Source organism: Myxine glutinosa, chromosome 4, assembly GCF_964187855.1.
Source record: "Myxine glutinosa chromosome 4, kmMyxGlut1.1, whole genome shotgun sequence".
Taxonomy (NCBI): domain Eukaryota; kingdom Metazoa; phylum Chordata; class Myxini; order Myxiniformes; family Myxinidae; genus Myxine; species Myxine glutinosa.
Window position 1 is genome coordinate 114,459,505 of NC_136264.1, and position 10,804 is coordinate 114,470,308.

General features: G+C 49.3%; 2 non-coding genes across 2 annotated transcripts; both read left to right on the forward strand.

The window, feature by feature from the left end:
- Positions 1–694: 694 nt before the first annotated feature.
- On the forward strand, positions 695–766 carry TRNAD-GUC (transfer RNA aspartic acid (anticodon GUC)). The gene has a single exon. It is a non-coding gene; the product is annotated as a tRNA-Asp (tRNA).
- A 715-nt stretch (positions 767–1,481) lies between these two features.
- Positions 1,482–1,553, forward strand: TRNAD-GUC (transfer RNA aspartic acid (anticodon GUC)). The gene has a single exon. It is a non-coding gene; the product is annotated as a tRNA-Asp (tRNA).
- The last annotated feature ends 9,251 nt before the right edge of the window (positions 1,554–10,804 follow it).

Consider the following 10,804-nt stretch of genomic DNA (forward strand, 5'->3'; position numbering starts at 1 on the left):
GTACTCGGTGATGTAATGGTAAAAGCGTCGGCTCTGAGTCTGAAAGGTCGGCGGTTCGAATTCCGGCCTGAGTTATTCCTTGCTTAACGCTCGGCATTAAAATACATTCCAAGTTTGTTCTGAATATTGTCTTGCATGTGTAAAGGAGTTCCCCAGACAGATGTTATGCTTTTTTGGGATTCAGTCTCCTTCAGGCATATAATTATTTTAAAATATAAAATGCTACTTTTGTTGAAGGAAATTAATGTTGTTTTGAATTTAATTCAAGTGTCTGGTAAGGAAACATACATATATATTTACCGTATATATTTGGTCGGAGATATATACACCGCCCGAAAGTTTTCAGCAGACCATTTTTCCCGCCACTTTGGGCTGGAAAATTAAAATGCAAAGAGATTCCAAATATTGAATGAAAGTATGCCAAAGGCCGTGCAGAAATAGCTAAATGTGTTTGTCGACGACTTTCTGGTTGCAAGATAAGTTTGTTAACAGGAAGTGTGTTCAGTTACCAAGCTAGATGCAGATATCTAGTGCTTGCCAAGCCAGCCGTTCCTTATCAACGGTTTCGAATGGAATGCTTCAGCCACTTTTTGAGCCGTATTTATTGGCCTTCATTCGACTTTTAAGTTTAATTTTCTTATCTTTAAAACAAGAATAATAATAAAAGACGTTTTTCATTTCTAGTTTTCATAGTTCCTCGTTAGTATAGTGGTAAGTATCCCCGCCTGTCACGCGGGAGACCGGGGTTCGATTCCCCGACGGGGAGACTGCTTTTTTTTTTGCACCGCACCAAAATGCATCGGTGATGTAATAGTAAAGGCGTTCCCTCTAAATCTGAAAGGTCGGCGGTTCGAATTCCGGCCTGAGTCATTCCGTGCTTGATGCTCGGCATTAAAATAAATTCTAAGTTTGTTCTGAATATTGTCTTGCATGTGTGAAGGAGTTCCCGCCACAAATACAAGTTATGCCTTTTGGGATTCAGTCTCCTTCAGGCACATAATTATTCATATATATAAAATGCTACTTTTGTTGAAGGAAATAAATGTTGTTTTGAATTTAATTCAAGTGTCTGGTAAGGAAACATACATATATATTTACCGTATATATTTGGTCGGAGATATATACACCGCCCGAAAGTTTTCAGCAGACCATTTCTTTCTTACACTTTGGGCTGAAAATTAAAATGCAAAGAGATTCCAAATATTTAATGAAAGTATGCCAAAGGCCGTGCAGAAAGAGCTAAATTTGTTTGTCGACGACTGTCTGGCTGCAAGACAAGTTTATTGACAGGAAATGTGTTCACTTACCAAGCAGCTGTCTAGTGCTTGTCAAAGCAGCCGTTCCTTATCTACGGTTTCGAAAGGAATGCTTTAGCCACTTTTTTAGCCATATTTATTTGCCTTCATAAAATTTTTAATGTTTTTTTTTTCTTAATACGATTATAATAATAAAAGACGTTTTTCATTTTTAGTCTTTGCAGTTCCTCGTTAGTATAGTGGTAAGTATCCCCGCCTGTCACGCGGGAGACCGGGGTTCGATTCCCCGACGGGGAGACTACTTTTGTTTTTGTAAAAGTGACATAATTTTTCTCGCACGTTCGTGTTTCGTACTTCTTTATCTATTCCTAATTTTAAAAATATGGTGGAAACGTTTAATTAAATAAGCCAAAGTTGAATAGTCGAAGACCAACAAGCCGACAAGGCAGTGGTGGTGTGCAGAGAGGAATGTGGGGATTGGGTATTTCCATATTTCGGGGGAGAAAGCGGAAAAAGGAGTGGGGAAACAGTATTGTTGGCCATCTGCAATAACAATGGGGGCCCCCATGTTGTGAAAGAGCATCCCCCCATGTTGTGAATCAACCTTTTTTACTTGTGGATAAAATTTAATATGACCCAACTGCAAAGTCCGCAGTGAGCCGGCTCTTGCCACTATTTTACCCATCACTATAGCATCAGTAGGTTAGGTAGTTGGTTGTAGGTAGGTGTAGTAGGTACCGTACCTAGTTCAAAATGACACCATTTGCATTCTGGATGAGATTAAAATTTATAAAATTTCCTTCTTGATTAATTCGGTGAATTCCATCTCAACTTCGGATATTTCCGGCCGTGAAAAACTATCCCCTACGGCCGCGAGATTTCTAAAAAATAATTCTTCGTCAATTTTAGAATATTTGACGCCGTTTTCAGCGTCTGAAACGCGGTAATAAGCTTTTTTGAAATACTTTTTAAAATGCTCGAATCTCATTGGTTTCGGTGTTTGGTGAAGATTTTCGTTGAAGATAACCAGGCCCATGCGGCCCGGGGAACGAGGTTGGTCTTAAAGTATTTTAATTACAAATTAGAGGTGCATAAGATCGTGAATCAAACAAAGACGGGTGAAACAAACTCCTATTGAACTTTTTCGCAATTTTTTATGCATACTTCCGAATTCACAAGATGGCGGCCTCCATGGAGCGATTTGGTGCGTCAAAGCTTCGAAATTCTCAAAGGATCCAGCAAAATCTGGCTTTTCAACAAAATACGTACGCGTTCATTCACAACACCGGCTTCGCCGGCTTTTATATTATAAATATATATGAATTATTTATTATAAAATTTATTGCCATTTATTACTTGTACCCGACTGCAAAGCCGCAATGAGCCGGCGAAGCCAAAGCCTCTTGCCACTATTTTACCCATCACTATGGCATCAGTAGGTTACGTAGTTGGTAGTAGGTAGGTGTAGTAGTTACCGAACTTAGTTCAAAATGACACCATTTGCATTCTGGACGAGATTAAAATTTATAAAATTTCCTTCTTGATTAATTCGGTGAATTCCGTCTCAACTTCGGATATTACCGGCCGTGAAAAACTATCCCCTATGGCCGCGAGATTTCTAAAAAATAATTCTTCGTCAATTTTATAATATTTGACGCCGTTTTCAGCGTCCGAAATGTGGTAGAAAGCTTTTTTGAAATATTTTTTCAAATGCTCGAATCTCATTGGTTCCGGTGTTTGGTGACGATTTTCGTTGAAGATAACCAGGCCCGTGCAGGCCGAGATTGGTCTTAAAGTATTTTAATTACAAATTAGAGGTGCATAAGATCGTGAATCAAACAAAGACAGGTGAAACAAACTCCTATTGAACTTTTTCGCAATTTTTTAATGCATACTTCCGCATCCGGAAGATGGCGGCCTCCATTGAGTGATTTGGTTTTTGAAATATTTTTCCAAATGCTCGAATCTCATTGGTTCCGGTGTTTGGTGACGATTTTCGTTGAAGATAACCAGGCCCGTGCGGGCCGAGGTTGGTCTTAAAGTATTTTAATTACAAATTAGAGGTGCATAAGATTGTGAATCAAAAAAAGACGGGTGAAACAAACTCCTCTTGAACTTTTTCAATTTGTTATGCATACTTTCGCATCCGCAAGATGGCGGCCTCCATTGAGCGCTTTGGTGCGTCACAGCTTCGGAATTCTCAAGGGATCCAGCAAAATCTGGCTTTTCAACATAATACGTACGCGTTCATTCACAACACCGGCTTCGCCGGCTATAAATTAAAAAAATTATATGCACCTCTAATTTGTAATGAAAATACTTTAAGACCAACCTCGTTCTCCGGGCCCACACGGGCCCTGGTTATCTTCAACGAAAATGGTCACCAATTACCGGAACCAATGACATTCGAGCATTTGAAAAAATATTTCAAAAAAGCTTTTTACTGTGGCGGACACGGAAGCTCACTGGCGTGGTGACATCATTCCGCGCACCAAGTGGGCGGCGGCCACGCCGAGGGATAGGCGTGGCCTCAGGATATACACCGGGCGCGCAGCCCGGAGCGCGCCAGTGCTACAGTGACCTCTTGTCAATAAAGACTCTTTTGTTTTACCCGCGTTGTCCACTTCCTTCTTGGTAAGCAAGGAGCGCGCGTAGCACCGCGCTTTAATTGGTGACCCTCCGACGTTCTGGTCAGCCGTCGCTGACCACCCGACATGGCAACCAACGCGGTAGCAATGAAGCTCCCCGAGTTCTGGGAAGCTCAGGCGGAGATCTGGTTCCTGCAGGCCGAAGCCCAGTTCAGGCTTCGAGGCATCACGGCGGACGAGACACGTTACTGCCACGTGGTCGCCTCCCTCGGGGCCAGCACGGCCGCCCGCGTCGTGTCGGTCCTGAGGACCCCACCGGCCGACGACAGGTACGAGGCGATCAAGAGTCTCCTCCTCGCCACGTTCGGCCTTACGGTGGACGCACAGGCCGATCGCCTTTTGGACCTCCCCGACCTTGGGGACACGTGACCGTCGGTCCGTATGGATCATATGCTGGCGCTCATGGGCGACAAAACCCCGAACGCCCTATTCCGGGCGTTATTTCGACACCAGCTGCCGGCACGGGTCCGCCTCACGTTGGCCGGTTCCGCCTTAACGGAACTGTTACGTGGTCCCCTCGGTGACTACCTGGTCTCGGTGACCCCCGGACCGTGAGAGGACCTTCGCCAGAAAGTAGTATTATATATATGCGCTTTCGCAACGCAATCCCTATGAATTCCACCCAAGAGAAACTGATGTGCAATGATATATTTCCAGGGTAAGGATATCATACGATTTCAATGATACAATCACGGATATTCCCCAAGCAATCAACAACAAACAACCATCAACAATTCCCAATCCACAATCAATTCCCTATATGATTAAGATGGCCATCTTATCTATGTGTGTCCACTTCTGTACTCACGACCCCCTTTTGGTCTCTGCCCCTCACAATGTCTCTGGGCCCCTCCTGACCGAGATGCTGGTCGGCGTCGCCGCACTCGGGCGGTTGAACGAACCCCGGGTGGACGTGTTTCCACCGGGCAGGTATCGTACCAGGCACCGCGGCTGCAGCCCCTCGTGGCCACGCGCAGCGGGTATGGTAAAGCAAGCCAAAAGCCCCACGCCGCTTGCAAGGCGTGTTAGGCCCCCAACGTGCGACCCGTACGCGTCTGTTTAGACGGTGCCGCGAACGGTGCCAGACGCGGGGTCGATGCACGGCCCCACGTCAACTTGACGTCTCCACCGGGTAGGTACACGTCCCGGTAACTCCTCTCGCCAGACGGGCTTCGGAACGCCGCTTTTCCACGCAGCGCAAGGTCGATCCCACCTTTCGTCGGAGCGGGGCGAGGAAGAAGAATAACCGTCGCTTTTCTTCCTCGTGTCTTTTCCTCTTCCGTTTCCGGTCACTTCCGTTTCCGGACACTTTTCAGAAGGGCTCCTGACCCTCCAACCACAACAACCCTTAATCTACTACACATGGATAAGCAAAGACCTGAATGGTAATTCACATACATTCACATAAATATGTAACACTCCCCCCCTTCAAGAAAGAAAGTTCGAACCCAGCGAAAACTTTCTTTGCCGGCCAATTTGGGAGAAACAAACCAGATAACTCAACCCCCCCACATTATCAGTTCCCCCCGGGCACAGTTATCACTTAAAAATAAAGCAACCAAAATTTCACCACAACCCCTCCAGATTACTCACTCTGGACTAAGCACCAGCAACGACATTGTCCCTGCCAAATCAAACTCCATCTCATGACCCTCTGACTTTGACCGTCAGTTTCTTGTGAATGAAGGTTAAGGGGTTGATCAAAGATCCAAAGTTAAGCAACTCGATAGCACTTTTTCCGGGAGGCCAAGCCGAGTATTCACTACATGGATGCCTTTAGGAACGTGGAGTTCACGGTTAGTCCGTGCAGGAAAGTTCTCTACATGGGCGCCTTGAGGAACGTGGAGTTCACGGTTAGTCCGTGCATGAAAGTTCACTACATGGACGCCTTTAGGAACGGCGTTCACGGTTAATCCGTGTAGGAATCTTGGCTCGGCGGCTCCGCCGCATTCAGTGCTTCAACTTCTCAGAACTTCCCTAATAATTATGGTGGGATCACTTGTCCCTGTAGTCCCATGAATAGCGGTCTCCTTCTCGGCCACTACTTTGCCAATCCTTCCTTCGGGAGCTGCCGTAACTCAGGGAGCCTCCATAATAATATTGATTGCGGCCACCACCAAAACTACCGCCCAGTTGTCCTCTCCTGTAGACCTCTCGACGCCTACAAAATGCCTTCCCTACTGTTATGGTCCGACCCTCCAAATCCTTGCCATTCCAATTCTTCTCTGCCTCTCTGGCGTCTTTTGTGCTGGCAAACGTGACAAAGCCGAACCCTCTTGACTGTTGCGTTTCCCAGTCTCTTACCAACCGCACTTCCACCAGCGGCCCATATCTGTTGAAGACAGAGGTCAGACCTTCTTCCTCTGTTTTGAAGTTCAGTCCCCCTACAAATAACTTGGCACTTTTGTCGCCATCCCGAGCTGGTGTGGTGTTATTTTCCCTGCTGGGCTCTTTACCAACCCTCAGGTTACCAAAAACTTGACCCCCGGCCAAATCATTCCCGATAACCACAGATACACCCTCTACAGGAAGCGTGGCTTGTAAACCGACGGTGACCGGTCCTGACACCAAATCGGACTCCAAATGGATGACATGAAGTGGAGCACTAACACCGCCCCCGATCCCCTGTAAACGAACACTATCCCCTGTTGCCGTCTCCTCGGACCATGGCAAAATGCCTTCAAGCATTAAAGATTGATGTGCCCCTGTGTCCCTCAATATCCTAACCGGTTTCCGGTTAGTCGAGGCTCCATCCCGTGACACAAACCCCTCTGAAATAAATGGTTGGTAACCCTTTTGATGGCGATTTCTCACAATGGCCATTGCATTTGGAGTCGTAATAGTCGGACTCCGCTCTGGGTCTTCCCTTTTCATGCGGTAACAACTGGACATCAAGTGTCCAGGTTTCTTGCAAAAAGCGCAAGTAGGCCCGGAGGAAAAACTCGTGGTCTGCCTCGGGCCCCCCGAACTATAAGTTTGTCTTGGGCCCGCATCCCTCTGATTTCGAACAGGTGGGGTATCCGCGTTGTCCCCATAATCCTCTCGAGGCCGCCGCCATGTATGGTCGTTCTCCGCACCTGCTGTTCCCCACCTCCCCTGCGGAGATCTAGGCGAGGAGTTAGGTTCGTGGACCCCTATTCGGTGGGTTAAGGCATAATCATCTGCCATGGTGGCTGCGTCCCACAACTTTGGTACTTTCTTTTCCTGCAGGTACACTTTGATGTCCTCGTGGACACACTGCTGGAATTCCTCCACCAGGATCAAGTCCCGCAATGTTTCGAAGTCTTTCCCGACTCCTTTTGACTCACACCACCGATCAAACATGTTTTCTTTCACTCTGGCAAACTCCACATGGGTCTCACTCTCCCTCTTCCTGGCATTCCTGAATTTTTGCCTGTAAGCTTCCGGAACCAACTCATAGGCTTTGAGGATGTGCGTCTTCAGTACCTCATAATCTGCACATTGGTCCATTGGTAGCGCCGAATAAATTTCCTGAGCTTTCCCCACCAGCACACTTTGCACGAGTATGGTCCAGGCCTCCTCCGGCCAGTTTAATTGTCGAGCCACTTTCTCAAAGTGTGGAAAAAATTTCGCGACTTCCTTTTCACTGAACGGTGGAACCAGCCTCACATGTCTGCCCACATCCCAGGTTTTCTGGTTAGGTGTCGACCCCGTCAGCAAGGGTGGTGCCTCTCCCCGTTCTCTCATTAACTCCAGCTCCTTGAATTTGATTTCTTGCTGAAGCTCCATGTCACGTTCCTTTAATTCCCTTTCCGCTTTTCTCTCCTCTGCTTCGAGGTCCCTTGCAGCTCTCCTCTCCTCTGCTTTTCTCCCTTCTAACCTTTCCTGGAGTTCTCGTTCCACTCTCCTTTCCTCTGCTTGTTTCTCTTCTCTCCTCGCTTCTGCTTTCCTTTCTTCTTCTTTTAACCTTTCCTGGAGTTCTCGTTCCACTCTCCTTTCCTCTGCTTGTTTCTCTTCTCTCCTCGCTTCTGCTTTCCTTTCTTCTTCTTTTAACCTTTCCTGGAGTTCTCGTTCCACTCTCCTTTCCTCTGCTTGCTTCTCTTCTCTCCTCTCTTCTGCTTTCCTTTCCTCTTCTGATCTTTCCTTTTCTGCTTTCCTTTCTTCTTCTGCTCTTTCCTTTTCTGCTTTCCTTTCTTCTTCTGCTCTTTCCTTTTCTGCTTTCCTTTCTTCTTCTTTGATCCGTTCCTGGCTCCGTAATTGCAACTCCAGTTTCCGGAGCTCAACGTCTTCTGGTTATTCGGGTAGCCACTCCCAGGTTAACTCGTCCCATGTTCCTAATCCCACCATAGATTGTATCACCGTGGCCTGCAACTCTGCCTTCCTCAAATTAGTTCGGACCTCCAAGTTAAAATGTTTGGCCAATTTCAAGAGGTCCGACTTTAGTAACGCTCGGAACTGTGCCTCACTCGGGGTTACCACAAAGTCCTGTGCCACAAACGCCATGGTGCCTATCGTTAACACCTGTTAACCTTCACCCAAGACTTTACCCCAATTTCTCGAAAAAAATTTACCAATTAATAATTAATTAATTAATTTTAATTAATAAAAAACTATTATTTTATTATGTTATACAATTTTAAATCCCGGACGTAGACCCAATTGCGAAACCGCAAATCGTAATTTGGACGAGCCCCCAATTCTGTTACGTGGTCCCCTCGGTGACTACCTGGTCTCGGTGACCCCCGGACCGTGAGAGGACCTTCGCCAGAAAGTAGTATTATATATATGCGCTTTCGCAACGCAATCCCTATGAATTCCACCCAAGAGAAACTGATGTGCAATGATATATTTCCAGGGTAAGGATATCATACGATTTCAATGATACAATCACGGATATTCCCCAAGCAATCAACAACAAACAACCATCAACAATTCCCAATCCACAATCAATTCCCTATATGATTAAGATGGCCATCTTATCTATGTGTGTCCACTTCTGTACTCACGACCCCCTTTTGGTCTCTGCCCCTCACAATGTCTCTGGGCCCCTCCTGACCGAGATGCTGGTCGGCGTCGCCGCACTCGGGCGGTTGAACGAACCCCGGGTGGACGTGTTTCCACCGGGCAGGTATCGTACCAGGCACCGCGGCTGCAGCCCCTCGTGGCCACGCGCAGCGGGTACGGTAAAGCAAGCCAAAAGCCCCACGCCGCTTGCAAGGCGTGTTAGGCCCCCAACGTGCGACCCGTACGCGTCTGTTTAGACGGTGCCGCGAACGGTGCCAGACGCGGGGTCGATGCACGGCCCCACGTCAACTTGACGTCTCCACCGGGTAGGTACACGTCCCGGTAACTCCTCTCGCCAGACGGGCTTCGGAACGCCGCTTTTCCACGCAGCGCAAGGTCGATCCCACCTTTCGTCGGAGCGGGGCGAGGAAGAAGAATAACCGTCGCTTTTCTTCCTCGTGTCTTTTCCTCTTCCGTTTCCGGTCACTTCCGTTTCCGGACACTTTTCAGAAGGGCTCCTGACCCTCCAACCACAACAACCCTTAATCTACTACACATGGATAAGCAAAGACCTGAATGGTAATTCACATACATTCACATAAATATGTAACAGAACCCCGAGCGCTCGCTGCCGAGGCCGACAAGTACTACGCGGCTTTGGACATGCAGGCGAGTCTTGGCGCGGTCGCTGCGGCTCCCGAGGCTTTCCCTGATGCACCGCACCTCGTGTCCGCCGCCACGCCCCACCCACCACCGCCGCCGCCGCGAAGAAAACCGCGGCCTCCGCCGCCGCAGCCGCCCACCTGGTGTTTCTTCCACGCCAAGTTCGGCCACGAGGCTCGGCCGTGTCGCCCGCCGTGCTCATTCGGCAGGTCGGGAAACGGGCGAGGCGACGCTCGGTGATGGCTTTGAGCGTCGGCAATTCAAACAGCCTCCTGTACATAACGGACACCTTGTCCGGGCGCTGTTACCTGTGCGACACGGGAGCGCAGGTGAGTGTCGTTCCTGCCGGTACGTCCGACAAGCAAACCGCAGGCCGAGGTCCCGCGCTGCTTGCGGCCAATGGTACGTCTATACGCACGTACGGAAAACGCTGTCTCTCTCTGCGGTTCGGAGGGCAGGTTTTCCGTTGGTCGTTCGTTACGGCCGACGTGCCCATGGCACTGCTCGGCGCGGACTTATGTGCTCATGGATTACTGGTGGATGTAAAGCGCAGAAGGCTTGTCCAGGCTGAGACGTTCAGCTCGCTCGCGTGCGCGCTGCCCGGCTCGTTGAGCAGCTCACAGAGCGGCTCGCCGAGCGGCTTGCTGAGCGGTTCGGTTCCGGCCAGGTTCATCTGTACGCTTCCGGCAGCGGACGAATTCACCCGCCCCCTCGCGGGTTTCCCGGCCCTCACGCGGCCCACCTTCTCGGCGGGGGCCGTCAAGCACGGGGTGGAACACCACATCCCCACCGCCGGGCCACCGGTCTACGCCCGGGCACGCCGACTCGAGCCGACGAAGCTCGCTGTAGCTAAAGCGGAGTTCGCTACGCTGGAGCGGCTCGGCATCGTGCGGCGCTCCGAGAGCGCGTGGGCATCCCCGCTCCACATCGTGCCCAAGCCCGGCGGGGGATGGCGAACGTGCGGGGACTACCGGCGCCTCAACGACGCCACCACCCCCGACCGCTACCCCGTCCCCCACATACAGGACTTCTCCGCCCGGTTGGTGGGGATGTCCTTCTTTTCAAAGGTGGACCTCGTACGCGGCTACCATCAGGTCCCTGTCAGGCCGGAGGACATCCCGAAGACGGCTGTCATCACGCCATTCGGGCTTTTCGAATTTATTCGGATGCCCTTGGGTTTGAAAAATGCGGCTTAGGCGTTCCAGCGCCTAATGGACAGCGTCTTGCGCGGCTTGGATTTTTTGTACGTCTACCTGGACGACATCCTCGTCG